The sequence below is a fragment of the Cnephaeus nilssonii genome, assembly GCF_951640355.1.
Source record: "Cnephaeus nilssonii genome assembly, chromosome: 12".
NCBI lineage: Eukaryota > Metazoa > Chordata > Mammalia > Chiroptera > Vespertilionidae > Cnephaeus > Cnephaeus nilssonii.
Genome location: NC_137083.1, coordinates 20,096,310 through 20,116,890, shown reverse-complemented (window position 1 = coordinate 20,116,890; position 20,581 = coordinate 20,096,310).

Here is a 20,581-nt window from a genome sequence, read left to right as displayed (position 1 = left end):
ACCATGTTCATTATGTATTTGAAAATATTTTATAATTCGAAGTATTTATGGTAAGTTAATTCATCATTAAGGGTCAGCCCATCCATCTTCCTTCTCCTTTGATCATCTCGAATTGTGGTAACATTTAACTATACCAAAAATACCTCCCCTTTCGACTGTCTTGCATTATCTTAACAAATTAAACAAGTGATAGTGGTATGTCACTTAGTTGATATCTTTGAATTGTAATAAAGTTAAATATTTCATGTAGTTATTCAAAGTATAAGTAATCTACCTGATGAGAAAAACTCAGCTGCTGACTCCAAACCCCACATAGCTCCTAGGATGCCCATGGATAAATGCCCTTCTGCTTCCCTCTTCAGATTGTCTTATGCATTTTGGGGGTATAGGTAATTGCTTGTTACTCTCAGTCAGATATAATCCATGCATGGACTGGGCCAGAAGGAATAAACTTGGAGTTGAAAAAAAGTTTCTCCTCACAAGATACCATCTTTACCTTCTACCTTCGTACCAGTTTTCTGGAAATATTGAACTCCCCCAAATACCACTGGACAACCTGTTCACATAAATCAAAGGCAGGCTGATTAGAATTTGCTGTAGAATGGGAGGACACCACCATGACAGTCTTAACAATGTCTCAGGAGGAGTGAGTCAGAGAAGAATATTTATAGGACTTGAGGGTTTTTGCTAAAGAAATTTAAATGAGTCTTTCAGAGTAGAGAACTGGTTGGGATTGGGCAAAGATTGTGGCACAATTGTTCAAGATTGGTAGACATCATAAAGTAAGGGTCTAATGGTGCCCTGGGAGTCTAACTTTACAGATATGGTGTGAACAACAAATGTTTAAAAAGTTGACTTTTCATGTTGCTAGGGGGAAAAAATAGGCCCTTTCTATTTTGCCATGATTCTAACTTGTTTTATGGCACTGAACTTTACAAAAAAGCATTTTCTTTCTGATTCTTGAGGCATCTGACCCTGTAACTCCTTCTATTATCTACTTAGTGGACCTTATGGTAGTTGTTTCACAGATGTATAATTTATTAATGAATAAATTTAAAGTAAATGGACTTTAGAGTATACACAGATATTTAGATATTCACTTAAAAGTTTACATTTAGAAAATAAAGTGAACAATTTTTGGTGATTTGGCAATATGCTTGCTATAAGTTTGGGCAGGGGCTTTAGAACAGGAGAGTTAAGAGTTAAAATCTCAACTCCACTACTTACTAGCTGTGTAACTCCTAGCAAAGTCAGGCAATTCTTCTGGGGATGATGTTCTCACCTATTAAGTGAAGATAATAAAATGTTTCATGTTGTTTTTTCTTCTTATCATAAATAAAAATAAATCTTGAGTAGACTGAATAATTAAAAGATAAAAAAGTTAGTATGTAACAAATCCTATATAATAAAAGTGTAGTATGCAAATTGTCCCCTCGACTGGGAGTTGGCCAGTTTGACCAGGGGGCGGGGATGGCCAGGGGAAGAGAGAGAGTACCCGGCTGGCGGCAGGTGTCAGCCGTTAAGGATTCTACCAGTGCATGAATTTTGTGCACTGGGCCTCTAGTATAAAATAAAATTGAATAGTGGATTTAAAAAGAATTTTCAAAAATTGTTTAAACAGAAAAGAAAATGAAAGACATCACAACTTAAGTATTACATATTTGACACATAAACCTAGGAGGGGCATTATTGGTGTGAAAAAAATACACTAAACAAAACTAAATTATAACTTGATCTTTAAAAAATCAATATATAAAACTCCAACATGCAGTAAAGAGTGAGCAAAAAACATGGATAAAATTCACTAATAAATATAAAAAGGACAAATTAAATAAGAAAAAATTCACAACTCAAGAAATAAACAATAAAAATGTTCAATATCACCCACTATTAGAAATTTTAAAATTTTAAAAAGTTATAGTTTACCAAGTTTCGGAATTACTGTTAAGCCAGAGTGATCAATATAGCATGGTACTGGCCAAGGAATGAAAGATTAGAGGAACAGAAGAGCTCAGAAACAGTTCTACTTACACAGTCAATTGATTTTTGACAAAGGAAGATGAATCATTGCAACGGGGAGAGAAAAATATTTTCAATAAATTGTGCTGGAATATCCATAAAAAATGAATCTCAACCCCTACTTCATACCACACAAACCTGGTGTGAGAAAAATGGTGTCTTTGCACGGAAGATAAATCAGTTGCTCCAGTAAAAACAAATGTCCTTCTTTCTCTGAATGGCTCTAAAGAGGAAATGAGAAGTAATCTCAGATGTTATAGCCTGGGCATAGATGGGCCAGAGGGAAGCATATCTTGCTCTACTTGTCAAGATAAGATGCAATTCTATAAGATCAGGAACTTCCCTCAGGGATGTCTACTAAGTTATTTCCATAGTCTTAAACCAACCTTTTCATTTTAACTAGGACATTAAAGATGGGGACTCAGTGGGTTACGTATATTTCTTCCAGCCACATCAATCTAGAGTGTTAAACATCTTTCTTTTGATGGTATCCTCCCCTGGATCCAATACTAGGAAAAAGCAAGTGAAAAAAAGCTTGCCCTTACTTCCCAACCCTAACCCTCACCCTACTTCCAATTTACTTTATCCCTCATACCCAATAAAAAGGTTTCTTTCTTCTTTTATGTGGCTAGTATTGAAGGTTTACCATGATTTGGCAGATGAGTTAGAAGATTTAGATAATTCACCAACTGTTCTAGCAAATTTAATGGACTTTTTTTGACAGAGTATATTATCTCAAGACATGGTAAGTCTTAGGTTGGATGTGTTGAAAGAACCAGACTAGCAGCATTTGAAGAGGCAAGGCCTTGGGACCAAGCTGTTAAAGAGACCCTAGTTCTGAGGGGAAGTGTTCCGGGGATCGAGCACAACAGCACATCATTTCAGGAAGACTTAACAAAGCATAGACTAGCCATGCAGAACTATTCCTTCCCTGGAGGAAATTGGGGCACTCAGGATCACACCATGTGACCTCATAGAGAATGGGGAGAGACTGACAAAAAATAGGGAAGGCACTGGTGCTAGGAAAATGTTGGTGCTAAAGTAGCTTTTTGAAAAAGAACTCATACAGAAACTAAGGCAAAAGCTCAATTGTTATTTAGAGCTTTAGTATATGTGGCACAGGTAGGAAATGGGATGAGATGTGGGGCAGAAAGCCTAGGGTTTGGGAATAAACATGAATGCTGTGACCACAAGTGGAAAAGGCAAAGGGTTATCATCTTCTCAGCCACTGTACCTGAATTCATCTAGGTTCCCTTAGGTCTCCAGAAGGTAAGATAATACATAGTTTTGAATTTATATTTCTAAATTCTGAATAATGTTGTTGTCCTGGACTTCTACTTAGTCATCTGGTGAAGATGTAGATTAAATAGAATGCTGCGTGATCTTTTTATCAACCTACTCTTAAACCTTAGAACTCTGTTTTTAAAAGTATGGCTCAAAGACCTTATTCATCATATTCACTCCTTTTATGGGTCCTTTTTTTGGTATCATGAGTAAGATCTCTCTGCTTAGTCCTAAGGTAAGATTCCTATGTACTACCCAGGCTGAATCATGTATATTTCTGGGGGTGGAGCCCAGAAATTAACATGGTAACTAAGTTTCTGAGGTGACATTTAGACATTCCAAAATTTCAAGATACAGCTAAATAACATCAGATAAAATGAAAAGGTAGTGATAAAAATGAGGCAAGCACAGTCACAGGACAGAGAAATCACCTAAAACCAGGTACTATCCTTTTCAACCTCCCTCCCTCCCTCCTTCCCTCCTTCCTTCCTTCCTTCCTTCCTTCCTTCCTTCCTTCCTTCCTTCCTTCCTTCCTTCCTTCCTTCCTTCCTTCCTTCCCCACTTCCTCCATCCCTCCCCCTCTCTTTCTCTCTCTCTCCCTCTCTCCTTTCTTCTTTCTTTCTCCCTCCCTCACCCCCCCACCCCCATCTCTAGCTGCTACCCTGATTTCTTTTAGTATTTGACAGGCAAAGTTACACTGAAACAGTTGCCAAGCCCTAAATTGCTCCTTCTAAGATTGAATACTTGATATGCTATGTCACAAGGAGAAAAGTGACCAATGGCGAGTGCCAGAAAACATTACAAATCCCCCCACTTTCCCTGACCCTCTAGGGCTCTTTCCAAACATGTGGATGTCAAAACCCAAGGAGAGAGAAACTCTTTCAGCCTCTCTTTTTCTATTGCATACTAGGTACACATTTCTCCCTGAAAAAGTACAGAGGAAAGAATGGGGGGTTTACAGGGATTAGCAAGGTAAGAGAACAACAGCATTCCGACTCTTCCAGTTTAGGTCAAGTATAGAAAAAAACAGCGGAATTCAGCTAGCAGAACTGGATCCTCAGGTCAGAATATGGGGTCAAGTTGTTTGTTACCTTCTGTCTAAGGGTGAAATGGAACCAATGCCTACAGTTGTTCAGGTGCACAGGAAATAATCAAGTGTTCTGTAAACTGAGTCAGAATCAGGACCTTCTGACAACAGTCTGAGCACCTGAGTGGGAATAGAGCTTAATGGGAAAGATAATTTTTCCTAACTATTATGAGAAAATGTTGCTGTTCGAAAAGGAATGACTATTCCCAGCAAAACCCCGTACTGGCAACATTTTTGTCAGTGCTTTTGATTCTTAGAACATTTGATCACTTAAATACTCTTCTCTTTTAATAACTCCAATGATTCATTCCCTTGTTGCCATTAAATGACAAAAGCACACGATCAAGCTTTGAATACAGAACCCTGGATCCTATGATCAGGAAAAAAGAGCACTCCCTATGTGGCCACCAGGGCTGGCGTTCAGTGCTGTGCTTTGATTCCAAATCTGGGTCACAGCGGTCATAATTACAGCCGTGCCATTTAGCCTCCCTGGCAGGAGAAAGGGCAATCATCGCGCATTAGAAAACGGTGACCCACGGCATCCACGGCTACTGAGGGCAGTAGCTAACCTGGGCTCGCTGGAAAGGCACCACAGGCCTGTTTGGAAGAGGGTGTGCTAAGAAAAACACCGGCACTCATGAGCAGTATCAGCGATTATCACAGTCTTAATAACATGTCATCAAAAAATGACCCTGGGAATGCTAGCTAACCTCTCCTCTTAGGCATATAGCCAGACAAACACCATGGTTAAAAGTAACTGTGACAAAGAAGCTGTGTGGGTTTTAGACATATACTCTGTGATTTTTTGCCAGCTCCTTCTGACAGGTTCTTTATTTCAGAGTGTATGTTGCCTAGAAAAGCATTTAGCAGGAGGTGAAATCCGACTTCATTTTCTCCTATGACTCAAGCCTGATTTGATTACAATAGGCTCTGTGGGACTGTTCGACTTTGCTCGTTGTCACGGAATTTTATTTAATCTAGAGTTGTTTGAAAAGCATAAGCTCTCCCTGTGTGTGTATAGACTTTCATTACAACACCGCTACTCCAAATGAGGCTTGGCCTGTCCTTTATCACTTTTATTGGCCAACAATATTTGCCAGTGTCTATAGTAACAAGCTGACTTGTTTTAGAAAGAAATAATTGAAAAGCACATAAACACTATATTCACATTCCAAATTAAAAATGCCTCCTAATAAGGGTAAGCTAAATGAATGCTGCATCCAGCACATGAAAATAGTGAAAACAAAACAAAAGTTAAAAGAGTTATTATAAATGTCTCTGAAACACCATCATAAAAATTTTAAGTTAATCTTTTGTTAAGTCAGATGTGTTGGTATTTTTTACATAATTTATTAGTGTATTAAAACACATGTTACTACTGACAATGGTACTGAGCTAAACACAGCACTGTATCTCGTTACAATATCAGGCTTTGAGTATTGCAGGCTGGGACTGCCTCTCAACTTCAGTCTACAGAGGGATCACTTTAGTTCACTGTGATGGTGAATATAATGAAAAACATAAACTGATGAACAAAAACAGATCCAGAGACAGAGAAGCATCGATCAGACCATCAAACCTCAGAGGGAAGGTAGGGGAGGTTGGGGGTAAGAGGGTGAGATCAACCAAAGGACTTGTATGCATGCATATAAGCCTAACCAATGGACACAGACAACAGGGGGGTGAGGGCATGAGTTGGGGGGTTGGGGAGTAATGGGGGAATAAGGACACATATGTAACACCTTAATCAATAAAGAAATTAAAAAAAAAATAAACAAATAGCCACACAGTCCAAGACAGTGTTGAAAGGATAGCAAATTCAGATGAAACTCAGGCAAATGCCATTGTCATAAGCTCACTCTAAATTGTAGGACTGGTAGTAAGCAATAGTTCTTGAGATTAACATAGATTTGCCCATGGAGCTTTTTTTTTTTTTTTTTTTTTTTAATACATATTCCATTGGCGCCACCATAGACAAAATAAATTAGAGACAGATTCTTAGTGGATTGTTTTCATGTTACCTTTTTATTTTGAGGTAATGGTAGGTTAGCATGCAGTTGTCAGATCTAATATAGAAAGATATAATATATCAGATATAATATGTCAGATATAATATAATATTGTATACCCTTCAGACAATAGTAAAATCTTGCATAACTAACTGTAGTACAATACCTTAACAAGGACATAGATATTTGATACAATGCTTCTCCCTTATTCAGATATCACCAGTTTTACATACACTCATTTGTGTGTATGTATATTTGTATGTATTTACTTCTCTGGAAATTATTACATGTGTAGATTTGTGGGCACCCAGCATAGTTAAGATCCAGAGTGGTTCTATCACAAAGATCCCTCATGCTACCCTTTTATAATTGCAGCTACCTGTACATCCTCTCCACCACTTGTTGTCATTCTTATTTTAGTTATAATAACAGGCATGTACAGATATATAATTGCTTTTTAATTACACTTTACATTTAATATTGTTTTGTAATATTTTCAGGTGCACAGCATAGTGGTTAGAAAATCATATACTTTATAAAGGGTTCACCCCATATTTCTAGTACCCACCTGGCACCACACATAGTTATTAAAATATTATTAACTATACTAGAGGCCCGGTGCAGGAAATTCATGCACTGAGGGGGTGTGTGTCCCTCAGCCCAGCCTGCACCCTCTCCAATCTGGGACCCCTTGGGGGATGTCTGACTGCCGGTTTAGGCCGGATCCCTATGGGCAGTCGGACATCCCTCTCACAATCCAGGACTGCTGGCTCTCAACCGCTCCCCTGCCTGCCAGCCTGATCACCCCCTAACCACTCCCCTGCCAGCCTGATTGACACCTAACTGCTCCCCTGCTGGCCTGATTGCCCCCAATTGCCCTCCCCTGCCAGCCCGATCACCCCCAACTGCCCTCCCCTGCAGGCCTAGTTGCCTACAACTGCCCACCCCTGCCAGCCTGGTCACCCACAATGGCCCTCCCCTGCAGGCCTGGTCCCCCCCAACTACCCTCCCCTGCAGGCCCGATCACCCACAATGGCCCTCCCCTGCTGGCCCAGTCACCCGTAACTGCCCTCCCCTGCCGGCCTGGTCGCCCCTAACTTCCCTCCCCTGCCAGCCTGGTCCCCCCACAACTGCCCTCCCCTGCAGGCCTAGTCACCCCTAACCACCCTCCCCTGCCAGCCATCTTTTGGTGGCCATCTTTGACTACATGGGGGTGGCCATCTTGTGTGAGGGTGTGAGGGTCAATTTGCATATTACCTCTTTGTTATATAGGATTTTCTATGCTCTACTTTATATCCCCATTCATTGTGGTTTTAATTTGCATTTTCCTCATGGCTAATGGTATTAAATATATTTTCATGTGCTTATTTCCCAACTCTTCAGTAGATTATCTGTTCACATTTTATAATTGGATTGTTTCTCCTTTTACTATTGATTTACTACAACCTTTTTATTTATCCTAGATATAATCCCTTATATTTGTAGTTTGCAAATATTTCCTCCCAGTTAATACCTTCATGGGTCACAGACTGAGTGAAAGTTTTCAATTTTGATGTAGTTCTGTTTCAGATTTTTTTTTTATGGATCATGTTTTTGGTATCAAGTGTTAAGAACTTTGCTTATTTTTGGGTGCTACACTTTCTCCTATTTTTGCCCCTTCTATTGGTTTTCTGATTTTCACTATCCATTTTGAGATAATGTGAGTGTGAGGTGAGAGTTTTAGGTCAGAGTTCATTTTTATGCCTGTGGATATCCAGTTACTCCAGCACCATTTATTGAAAAGGTTGTCTTTCCTCCATTGAATTGCTTTTGCACCTTTGTCAAAAATATGCTCCCACACAGGTTGGCATATCTGTATGCCTCTATTTCTAAATTTTTTTGTTCGGTTCAATTGACCTACAGGTGTACCTTCTGCCAATACTACTGATACTTGATACTTGAAATGGGGTAGAATGATTCCTCCCACTTGATTATTCTTATCAAAATTATTTTAGACATCTAGTTCCTGTGCCTTTTATTTTTTTAAAATATATTATATTGATTTTTTACAGAGAGGAAAGGAGAGGGATAGAGAGTTAGAAACATCGATGAGAGAGAAACATCGATCAACTGCCTCCTGCACACCCCCCACAGGGGATGTGCCCGCAACCAAGGTACATGCCCTTGACCAGAATCGAACCCGGGACCTTTCAGTCTGCAGGCCAACGCTCTATCCACTGAGCCAAACTGGTTTTGGCAGTTCCTGTGCCTTTTAAATAAGCTTATCTATGTTTAGAAAAACTTTGATGGACTTTTCAGAGGAATTGCATTAAATACTAGTATATAGATTGTTTCTAGGAGAATTGATATCTTTACTATGTTGAAACTTCTAATCCATTAAAATGATGTATCTATTTATTTAGGTCTTTTATTCTTTCATGAGCATTTTGTAATTTTCAGTACACAGACACTGAGTATGTTTTGTTGGCTTTATAATTAAGTATTTCATTTTCTTAGGTCAATTATAAATGATATTGTGTTATTAATTTTTGTTCTCACATGTTCTTTGTTAGTATACAGAAATAGAATTGGTTTTTGTACATTGAGCTTTATTTTTGTTCATTGAACTCGTATCCTGTGACCTTGGTGAGCTCATTTGTTTTTGAAGGATTTTATGTACATGACTTGGAATTTTCTAGATAGACAATTATGTCATCTGTAAGTAGGGACAGTTTTATTTTTTTGTTTTTGATCTGTTTGGCTTTTATTTCTTGTTTTGTACTGCCTAGAACTTTCAGTACTATGTTGAATGAGTATGCTAATATTGGGAATCCTTGCCTTCTTTGTACCTTAGAACAAAAGTATTGTTTTCACTATTAAGTATTATGTAAGTTTCAAGTTTTTTCTGTAGAAGTTCTTCATAAAGTTGAAGTACTTTTGCTTTAATCCTAACTTGCTGAGCGCTTTCATCATGAATGGTTGTCAGATTTTGTAAAATGCCTTTTCTTCATTACTTCTTTAGCCAGTTGATATGACTTACTAGTAGTCTGCTTGGGCTGTTGTAACACTAGTGGCCCAGTGCACGAAAATTGTGCACGGGGTGTGTGTGTGTGGTCCCTCAGCCTGGCCTGCACCCTCTTCAATCTGGGACCCCTCGGGGGATGTCCGACTGCCGGTTTAGGCCCCAAAAAACTGGCAGTCAGACATCCCTCTTGCAATCCGAGACTGCTGGCTCCTAACCACTAACCTGCCTGTCTGCTTGATTGCCCCTAACCACTCTGCCTGCCAACCTGTTCGCCCCCAACTTCTCCCCGCTGCCGGTCTGCTCGCCCCCAATTGCCCCCCCTGCCGGCTGCTCACCCCCAACTGTCCCCCCCTGCCAGCCTGTTCTCCCCCAACTGCCCCCCCCCCGCCGGCCTGATCACCCCCAACTGGCCCCCCCTGCTGGCCTGCTTGCCCCCAGCTGCCCACCCCCGCCAGCCTGATCACTCCCAAATGCCCTCTCCTCCTGGCCTGATCACCCCTAATTGCCTCTGCCTCAGCCCTGCCACCATGGCTTTGTCTGGAAGGATGTCCAGAAGGTCTCCTGGAAGGTCTCCTGGTTTAATTAGCATATTACCCTCTTATTAGTATAGATACCCCAGGCTGGGTAGGTTATAAACAATACAAGTGCATTTCTTACTGTTCTGGAGGCTGGCTGTCCAAGAGCAAGGTGCCAGCATGGTCAGGTGAGGACCCTCTTACAGGTTAAACTCATGTTGCATCATCACATGATAGAGGGGGCAAAGAAGCTCTCTTGGGCCCTTTTACTAGTATAAATAAGGGCAATAATCCTCTTCACAGGGGAAAATTTAATAATGTATATTATAAACATTTGTTAGGTTTGCCCATTTCATATTTATTATTTTTATTTGTATTTTATTTGTAATTTTTTAAATACCCATGTTAACGAGTCTAAATTTTTTAGTGATTTATCTGCAAATATGACATTTTTATTTTTATTTTTTTTTACTGATTAAAAGTAATTTTGTTTATTAGGGAAATCTCATTTTGCCTGTTATATGTAATGTATATATGTTCTTTATGCTTCCATTTATCTTTATCTTTTTTGCTGATATGCTTGGTCAAGATGCAGGTGAAACTAGTCATGTGGTCAAATATGCCAATCTTTCCTTTAAGGCGTCTGGAATTTGCATTAATCTTATGACAAATTTTCCCATTCAAAATTTAAAGCATATTTACCACATTTTCTATTGAGATTTTAATGTCTGAGTATAAATTATTCTTTTTTTTTTAATTAATCCATTTGTCGGGACTCAGTGTCTACTTGTCTGTAACTGAAAGTTGACTAGGGCACTGTTCTACTTCCCTTCCTGGCACCAAGCACACCCAGCGTTCCCTCAGCCAGATGCGCATTAGAAGTCACGTGCTTGTGCCCGAGAGCTCTATCCTGGCACCACAGTTACATGGCACTTTAATTAATTACTTTGCCAATTGCCCCAGGACCTACTCTGACTCCCAATGCAGACTCCTCTAATCACAAGGAGTTTTCTGGAGTTCTATTTGGAAAAATTTATTTTTTTAAATGTCCCTTCTGAGTTGTCAGTTGCTCACCTCTGTGGGGTTTCTTTTTCAATTAAATCCCATCTGTTTTATATCTCTTAATAAATTCTTCTTATATCATTTCAATGGGTTCTAGGGAGGGCAATAAGTTACCGTATTTTCCAGCATATAAGACGACCTTTTAACCCAGGAAAATCTTCTCAAAAGTCAGGGGTCTTATACGCCGGAAAATATGATAACCCACCCATCATTTGGCAATAACTCACTTAAATTCTAAATTGTAAATACTGTATTTTCCGGCGTATAAGACACCCAACTTTTGAGAAGATTTTCCTGGGTTAAAAGGTCGTCTTATACGCCGGAAAATACGGTAAAACTTAGGTACTCAGTCATCTTGAGGTAGAAAAGAATGATGGATCTTTAAAAATTCTTATTACATGCATACTACAGCGTAAAATGAGGGTTGTTTCTAATTGGATTAGCACTCAAAAGAGGAGCTATTTAATAGAGAAGATTTGGATTAGATAAGCAAGAATAATCTCTTGTCACACATTAAAATGTACTTTTATATTTTCAAATGTGCAACTAGAGGAGTCAAAATTTAATTCAAATAACATTAGATTTAGGGGAAAGATTCAACCCTTAACATGACTAATTCCTAACCAAGGTAAAATCAGGTTAAATTGGTAATAATGTTTAAAATAATGGCAGTTAATGGCATTATTAAATAAAATTATCATTAAAATACCATGCATTTAAAAATATGTCCACACAAAAACCTACAGACAGATGTTTATGGCAGCTTTATTCACAATTGCCAAAACTTGGAAGTAACCAAGAAGCCCTTTAATAGGTGAATAGACAAACTGCGACAATCCAGACAATGGAATAGTTATCAGCATAAAAAAAAGAAATGAGCTATGAATCTTACATGCGTATTGCTAAGTGAGAGCAGTCTATCTGAGAAGTCTTCATGCTGTATGATTTCAACTATATAAAATTCTGGAAAGAACAGTACTGTAAAAAGGTTAGTGGTTGCCAGGGTTTGGAGGGTAGGAAATAGAAAGAAGGAGCATAGAGGGTTTTTAGGGCAGTGAAAGTAGCCTGTAGGATACCATAATAATGGTAGATGTCATTACGCATTTGCCCAAAGCATAGAATTCCCAACACCAAGATGAACCCTCATGTAAGCTATGAGCTTAGGTGATAATGATGTATCAATGTAGCTTCATCAGGTTAACAAGTATACTAGTAGCAAGTGTACTAGTCTGGTGGGCTATGGTAATAATAAGAGAGGCTATTCGTATGGGGCTGGGAATCTATGAGAAATCACTGTACCTTTTTAGTTTCATTGTTAACCTTGATTTGCTCTTTTAAAAAAACCCCTCTTAATTAAGAAAATATTATGCAGAGTGTGAGTGAAAGCATAATGTAGTGAGATCTGGAATGATAATTTAACATCCAACTTGAGATAAAGTTCACTTCTGAACTATTAATCTCTGTCTTGTTACTGCCGTGGCAGAAGCTGATACCATAGCAGCACAGGTAACTGACAGGAAGCAATGGAAGCACCTTCTGTGGAAGGCACAGTAGGATCCCAGTGCCACTAGGTAACTTTACTGGGCACCAATGACAGAGCAGCAATGAGATGCTCATGAGTCATTTAGGGAGCAATGAATGGTATTGCCATTTGCACATGATCAGTAGGTGCATTGGCAGTGGCAGAACCAGAGAAAGGAAGATGATATCAGAAGCCACTCAGTTGTTCAGAACAATTTGTCATGAGCAGATAAAACACCATTAATTCCAGTAAAGGATTTGGTAAAAGTCTGATTAAAAATTCTGTGCTAGGCAACAGTTTAAAATGCTTATGTGACTTCATTTTAGCTGTCAGAGAGAGTGTATAAACGAATCAGGAATTCTAGCTGAATCTATGCTAAAAGTATTTCTTAGTGTATTTGGCATTTAAATAATGGGAGTGAAAGAGCTCACCCCAGGTGAGCATGAAGATAGACAAGAAGAGACAGAGCTCAGGGACACCACATGTAAACAAATGCTTATTAAGTATGAAATTAAAAGTATAGATCACAAATCTTTTATTAATCAAGTGCCTACACAGCTTTATGGAAATAATTGTCATAAAAGTGAAACAATTGATTAAAATAAAATACGTTGCAAAGTTTCTTTTTTGTATTATTAAATATATTTTTATTGATTTCAGAGAGGAAGTGAGAGGGAGAGAGAGATAGAAACATCAATGATGACAGTGAATCATCGATCGGCTGCCTCCTGCACGCCCCCTACTGGGGATCGAGCCCACAACCCCTGGCATGTGTCCTTGGCTGGAATCGAACCGGGGACCCTTCAGTCCACAGGCTGATGCTCTATTAACTGAGCCAAACCAGCTAGGGCTGTAAGTTTCTTTAAAATATATTTGTATTGATTTCAGAGAGGCAGGGAAAGGGAGAGGGAGATAGAAACATCAATGATGAGAATCATTAATTGGCTGCCTCCTGCACACCCCTCACTGGGAATAAAGCCCACAACCCGGCATATGCCCTAACTGGGAATCTAACCATGATCTCCTGGTTCATAGGTTGAAGTTCAACCACTGAGCCACACCGGCTGGGCAAGTCTGCAAGTTTTGATGTAATACTTTGGAACACAAGTTAAATTGAATGAAATCACATAGTCTGAATGCATCAACTCTTCAGCTCTTTCATTCCTATAGGAAGCATGTTCACAGAGATCTATACCAACATTGAAATTAATTAATTTAATTGTGTTAATGTAATATAATAAATATATATCATGTTTCCAGGAGGAGTAAGACATTGTGCTTGGCTCTAGTTTTGAGGAATATTATCAATAAAAGCACAAATCTTACCTTGAAAATTTTTGCCTAAGTGGAGAGAAAATATATGCAGAACTAATCACAGAAACAGAAGAAATGTGGCAAGTGTAAATAAAGAGTATGGAAAAGAGAAATTGACCCCTACTGTCAAAATATGGAAAAGCAATAGCTGTCATTTTAGATAATTCCTAAATAAGGAATATATATTATACCAGTATGTAGATATATAGAGATAACATGTAAGGGAAAATGAAGAAAAACTATGAGTCAGAAAGATATTCCCATGAGAAACTATGTCAGGCGGTACTGAAAAATAAGACATGTTAGTTGCATTTATTTGAGAGTGGGTTGTAGGTGGAAGATTGGTTTATAGAAACAATATTGGAGAGTGGGAGTGTTTTACTTTGGCTTTGACAGCACTCTACAAAATTAAGATGAAATATATTTTAGTAGGAGAAAAACTTGACAAATTATTTGTTATATAGATACCAAGCATTTGATTGCAAGTAGGGATACAAAGGAATATTTACACCTCCAAATGATAAACAATGGTGTATTCTGTAATGTTCCTGCATCTAACCTGAATTAGTATTTTAAATATTGTCTTAGGGAGCTGTTACTAGGGATAATGTTTCTTTCCCCCTCTTTCTACTTTTAAATATTTTTTCCAATTTTCTTTAGTGCACATAAATTGCTGTTTATAAATTCATATTTTCCCATTATGAAACAGAGTACATGTATTTTTCACTCACTTTATATAAACGATAGCTCATGAAATTTCTTTGCAGTTGGCTGAGTAAAAAAAAAAACACAAACCAATATTGTTTATCACTCTTGAAATATATTCCCATATTTTTCCTAATGAAAAAATTACCAATTTTTATTTTACCATTTTCCTGCCAAGTTTTTCAACCTTAGGTATTTCAAATGTATATGTGTGTTTGTATGCTTGTGTGGTAATTTATATAATTGCAACTGTGATGGGTATACAATTGTATTAGAAAATTTAAACCTTTTTAAGTGACATGTTCAGTAATCCAGTTTATTTGATTTATTGAAGAATATCCAGATCATAGTTTAATTGCCTGGAATAATATAGTTGCTTGATAAATATGTGTTGAATGTGTAAATAAATACAGTAGTTATGTCAGTTTATTATAAAATATTTAAAATATAAAAATTATTAAAAAGAAGAAAACTAAAATCACTCATAATGCTTTTACCTAGAGATGGCCAAGACATGGAAACAATCTTAATGTTCATTGAAGTATGAATAGATACAGAAAAAAATGGAATATTATTCAACCATAAAAAACAAAATCCTGCATTGATGGCCCTTGATGACATAATACTAAGTGAAATAAATTGGAAAAGACAAATACAAAAAAAGTTCTCACATGTAGACGCTAAGAAAGGTCAACTCATAGGAAATAGAAGAGTGGTTACCAGGGCTGTGGGGTGGAGGAAATGGAGAAACATGTATTATGAAGAGTAAAGCATGCTGTTTATTCTCCAATGAAGAGCTTCAGGTAAAAACATGCAAATGTATACATATTCATTATGTTCATTCATTTATCCATTCAGAAATATAATTGACTAGAGGCCCGGTGCACGAAATCCATGCACAGTGTGTGTGTGGGGGCCCTCAGCCCAGCCTGCACCCTCTCCAATCTGAGAACCCTTGAGGGATGTCCGACTGCCCGTTTAGGCCCGGTGGGATCGGCCCTAAACGGGCAGTCGGACATCCCTCTCATAATCCAGGACTGCTGGCTCCCAACTGCTCGCCTGCCTACCTTCCTGATTACCCCTAACCACTTCTGCCTGCCAGCCTGATCACCCCCTAACCACTCCGCTGCCAGCCTTACTGATGTTTAACTGCTCCCCTGCCAGCCTGTTTGCCCCCAACTTCCCTCCCTTGCAGGCCTGGTCACTCCTTAACTGCCTTCCCCTGCAGGCTTGATTGCCCCCAACTGCCCTCCCTTGCAGGCCTGGTCCCTCCCAACTGCCCTCCCCTGCTGGCCATCTTGTGGTGGCCATCTTGTGTCCACATGGGGGCAGGATCTTTGACCACATGGGGGCAGCCATATTGTGTGTTGGAGTGATGGTCAATCTGCATATTACTCTTTTATTAGATAGGATAGAGGCCTGGTGCATGGGTAGGGGCCAGCTGGTTTGCCCTGAAGGGTGTCCCAGATCAGGGTTCCCTTGGGGCATGGGGCGGCCTGGGCGAGGGGCCTGTGGTGATTTGCAGGCTGGTCACGCCCCCCGGCAACCCAAGCAGAGGCCCTGTTTTCTGGGATTTATTTATCTTCTACAATTGAAACTTTGTAGCCTGGAGCGGAGCCAAGCCTTCTGCTCACTTTGTGGCAGCAGCCATTTCTGTTGGAATTTATTTATCTTCTATAATTGAAACTTTGTAGCCTAGAGCAAAGGCCTGGGCCGGCCAGGGCTGCAGAAGCTTGGCTTCCTCCATCACCGGGGACAACCCTAGGCTCCTGCTCTCTCCAGCTCCATGGTCGCAGTCATTTCTGTTGGGATTTATGTTTCTTCTATAATTGAAACTTTGTAGCCTTAAGCGGAGGCCTGGGCCAGCCAGGGTGTGCGGAAAGCTTGGCTTCCTCCATCATGGGGGAAACCCAAACCTCCCACCTGCTCTCTCTGTGGCTGCAGCCATCTTGGCTGGGTTAATTTGCATACTCACTCCTGATTGGCTGGTGGGTCTGGCTGGTGGGTGTAGCAGAGTGATGGTTAATTTGCATATTACTCTTTTATTAGCTAGGATGGCCTGTGCCATGCCAGCACAGCCAAGGGTTCAGTGAGACTGAGGGGAGGGAGGGGGGCAGCGAAGGACTAAAGAAAAAACAAAGAGAATATAGCTGGGGCTCGGTGGATCTCCTATGCCTGGATGAGGCCATAGAGAAGGATCTAGCCAGCAAGCTGAGGCTTTATTTTATAGTCAGAGAAAAACAAGGTAGTGGTCAACATAGTTACAATGTTCTTGTGAGTTTCACTTGTTTAGGCAGCACTTGCTGCACCTTCCACAGCACTATTAGCTACCTAGGAAGGATCTAGGGAGGGCTATAAGGTTAAGCTTAATTACGCTAAGAGGGCTCTGCCTTCTAAACTGGAACTTGTTTGTGGCTCTGCCACAGGTCAATCTGAGGCTTAACTCTAGAGCCGCTCCCTACAATGGCCTACTATGTGCCAGACGTTATACTAAGCCCCAAAGATTCTATATTTTGGCATCAAAATAAAGCTGAAAAAGCATCTATTTATAATTTTCAGTTTTTTAAAAAAATTATCTAAGAATGATATTAAAAAATTTAATGTTGATCCCTTTTAACTTTGGAATTAGCAAAGAGTTATATTACTGCACAAACATACAAATAGACACACATACTCACAAGTGAATATATATATATGCACTTCCCAGTCTTTTGTTCCCTTTGAGATCCAGAATTTCAGTTAAATCTCTGAACACGTTAAGTCCCCTTTAAATTGGTGTCTGAGGCATAGTTGCCAGGTCTGCTAATAGGCAGCTCCATTCTCCCTGCAGATGGAAGCACTGTCAGTGTCAAGCAGGTCTTCCTCCTTTGGAGGCCAGCAGAAGCTCGGGCAGATCCTGCAGATGGAATAGCAGCAAAGGGCTCAGCGTTGAATTAGAGGCATCTTCCAAACAATAGCACCCTGATTGTCTCATGTCTACACTGGACAGCAACTTACAATTTAAAATGCTCTGTACAGAAGACAAGCAAGCTTGATTAAGTTATCCCCAAGGTCCATTCCATTTTGAAACTTTTATCTTTTTATACATCTGTGAAAAATTAAATGTATGAATTGAGTAACACAAGTCATTAACTGAGAAAAATGTACCTTGCATTCTTTTTTTTTTGCTTCTATGACACCAGTAGAGGTCACAATTAAGCATTTGCTACCCAGATGGCTATTATCAGCTACTCATTACCATGTGTAGTTATTGTTGAACTTAATGAAGGACAAAATAAAGTCTACTCATAAAGTATTAATCCTTTTGATTTATATTTAAAGGGATATCCATTCACTCAGGAATTCTAATGTTGTCTGTGAAGAGTGAGCCAGATATATCCTTGTGTCAACCAATGCCATCAAAATGTGAAAATGCAGAGAGTTTTTGTGTTTTTTGTTTTGTTTTGTTTTTATTCTTGAAGGACTGACAGGCCTATTAATTATACCTAATTGATCAGAAGTAGGTCATTAAATAATCATTTTTCTCCTATTTTGATTTATCACTATGTCTTTCTACTGACATGCTTTCATTCATCCTTCCATGGGCATTTATTTACCATACCATGCAAAAATTATTTCATGATGTTCATTGCTTCTTTTTTTAAAAATCCTCACCCTTCCCATTGATCTTTAGAGAGAGACTGAAAGGGAGGGAGGAGGGGGAGAGAAAGAAACATTGATGTGAGAGAAACATAGCGACTGATTGCCTCCACATATGCCTGACCAGGGTTGGGGACCAAACCCACAACCAAGTTATATGTCCTTGATGGGGAATCGAACCTGAGACCCTTCATCCAGGGGCCAACACTCTAACCACTGAGCAACTGGCCAGGGCATTGCTTCTTCTTTTTTTTTTCTCCCTATTCAGTTTCCACCACTATCACTCTCAGTTTACCTAACACCAGATTTTTTATTATCATTACATATAAAATGAATCTGCCATTATTCCTCCTGTGAGAGGTTTGCATATATTATGAGAAATCAACCGCAGTGAAGACAGAGCTGAAAGTGGTGAAAAAGGAAAAGCCACTTGATTTATCTTGAATACCCTGTGTCTTTTAGAAACTAGGGAGGCGGAGTAGGAAGAGGCTTAGAAAAAGAGGTCGAGAAGTCCTGACAAAAATATGTGATTTGGGGAAAATTACCCCATTTAAGTCATTACCTTGCCATGAAAAATGAATGAGATAAGCTATATTTATAGTTATTGAGATTCACATAGAAACTGTCTATCAGTATATAAACCTCGCCAAGTCAGCTAAGTATATTATATGCCTGTCTTTCAGTAGCCTTTATGGGCTTTATCAATTGGTTCACACAATATTTCATTAAAAAATGAAATATGGCCCTAACTGGTTTGGCTCAGTGGATAGAGCGTCGGCCTGCGGACTGAAGGGTCCCAGGTTTGATTCCAGTCAAGGGCATGTACCTTGGTAGCGGGCACATCCTCAGTAGGGAGTGTGCAGGAGGCAGCTGATCGATGTTTCTCTCTCATCGATGTTTCTAACTCTCTATCCCTCTCCCTTCCTCTCTGTAAAAAAAAAATCAATAAAATATATTAAAAAAATGAAATATGAATCTTGTCTGTGATGTACAATGCCCTTAGATTTTGGGAGCACCTCGGGGGTAGAAACTGTGTATTCAGCACAGGATGTCCATGTGGCAGTTGTTAAGTAAATATTCATTAAACTGAATTAGTTATTTTTATTGTTTATTCATTCAGGAAAATAAAAGGTATGTAGCATCTACATAGCAGATACCAGTAAATCTTTCACAATACTTAAGTAGTAATTATTCATTTTTATGCACCTATTGTGTACTAAAATTATATAGTCAGTACAATTGTTTGGTTTTAACCATGTTATTTAATTTCTTTATACAAAAGAATCAAGCTATTAAAGTATACTTTCATGTATGTAATCAATTAATGTAAGAGTAGTTATTTAGTGACTGTCTCTTAGACTTTGATTAATATACTAATTAGAAAAATGTATAAAAGCTTAAATTGCCTTTCTCACAGACCTTGATTTTAAGTTACCATATAATATGGTGAATGCATAATATTTTAATACAACTAAATTAAATATTTTACAAACAGTTTTATTAAAAATAAATATATTTTCTCTTACTTTGAATAGTCCTTAAATCAGTAATTTTCCCACTGTGCAAATTAAAAATAGATTATCAATGCAATCTCAACCAAAATCCTAGCAAGTTGTTCTGTGGATATTGCTAAACTGATTCTAACGTTTATGTGGAGAGGTAAAAGACCCCGAATAGCCAATTTTCTCTTTTAGGAAAAGAACAGTCAAAAGATTGACATCACCAAGTCCAAGACTTACTATAAAGGTGCAATAAGCAAGACAGTGTGGTATTGGGGAAAGATTAGGCAAATATGTTGATGAAATAAGTAGAGAGGTCAGAAATAGACCTACATAAATAAAATCAAGTGACCCTTGACAAAGGAGCAAAGGCAATACAGTGGAGATAAGGTAGCTTTTCAATAAATGGGCTGGAACAACTGGACGCCCACATGGAAAAAATACATCTTGGCCACAGGCCTTATACCCTTAACAAAAATAAACTCAAAATGAATCATAAACTTAAAGTAAACTGCAAAACTATAAACTCCTAGGAGGTTACATACTGAGGAAACAAGATGACCTTTGTCTTGCAATGACTTTTAGATACAACACCAAAGGCATAATCTATGAAACAATTGATCAGCTGGACTTCATTAAGATAAAAACAAATTGTCCCTTCTGTGAAAGACACTGTCAAGAGAATGAGTAGACAAGCCACAGACTGGGGGGGATTATTTGCAAAAATATACAAAAATAAAAAAATACATCTAATGGAAAATCTGTTATCCAAAATATACAAAGACCTCTTAAAACTCAACAATAAGGAAATGAACAAACTGATTAAAAAATGGGCAAACACCTGAACAGATATCGCACCAAAGAAGATGTATAGATGGCAAATAAGGAAATGAAAAGATGCTCTAATCATGTGTCATTAGGG